Raw genomic sequence first — 1,033 nt, 5'->3', positions numbered from 1 at the left:
ATTTTTTTCTTTCCCCCCCCCCCCCCGCCCCCAAAAAAAAAGTTACAATTTTAGTCATGGAGCAAGAAATTGTTAAACTTCATTAGGTTTTACTTAGTAGACAGATATTTTAGTAATTTGCTATAATTTTTGTTTATTAAACCCTCATTTGTCTTGATATTTCATATGCAAAACAAAGAATTTAATTTTAACAAATTCGATCATGTAGGAAAAACTTATGATGTACCACATATGATACATTTAAAGAAAAATTTTTAGGAAAGAAGGTTCGTTTTTATTCGATCTTGCCTTTCGTCGTGGGATTCAACCTTAAAGCATGTCTATTGGGGGCTAACCAGGTGGTCGATGCTCTTGCCACGGTGGGTCTTAGCGGTAGCTCGCCCTCTATTTTTTGCTCTTTTAATTCTTTACCAGTAAAGGTCAAATTGGTTTTTCTGTATGATTTTCGAGGTTTTGCATCCCACCGGCTTATTCACCGTTAATAATACTTGTTATGCTTAAAAAAGATAATAATTAAATTATTAAAATACCATTGACCAAGTAAAATCTGACGTAGTTTAATGGTTTGATTGCTCTAGGGAGTAAAATTGTAACTTTTTTGAAAAGTTAGGAAGAAATTATAGACTAAAACAGTTAGCAAATAATAAATGAAAGCTAAAATACAATTTCTCCTAAATACAAATTTGGGAAAAAAAGAAGGAGAAGTTTTTAAGGCAAGTAGACGTGTTGTATTTGATAAAGTTATACTCTCGATCTCCATTTTATATCACACCAAAAAATATGATAATACAACTTCATTAAGAGAATATCTAAAACAATCACTCAACTATTTCATAATATTCTCAAATTGGTCCTCAATCACAATTCATCTAAAATGAACTCTCAACTATACAAAAATTTACTCAATTTAGTCTTCGGTATAAGTAAGAGAGAACTAAAAATGAGTACTGTTTTATATAATAAGGGACCATTTTGTGTAACTTAATGAGGACTGTTTTGTGCATTAATTAACTCACTTTATTAATCTGTATGG

The sequence above is a fragment of the Ipomoea triloba genome, chromosome 14, assembly GCF_003576645.1.
Source record: "Ipomoea triloba cultivar NCNSP0323 chromosome 14, ASM357664v1".
Taxonomy (NCBI): Eukaryota; Viridiplantae; Streptophyta; class Magnoliopsida; order Solanales; family Convolvulaceae; genus Ipomoea; species Ipomoea triloba.
The sequence above is the reverse complement of the archived record's forward strand: the minus strand, read 5'-3'. Positions refer to the sequence as shown.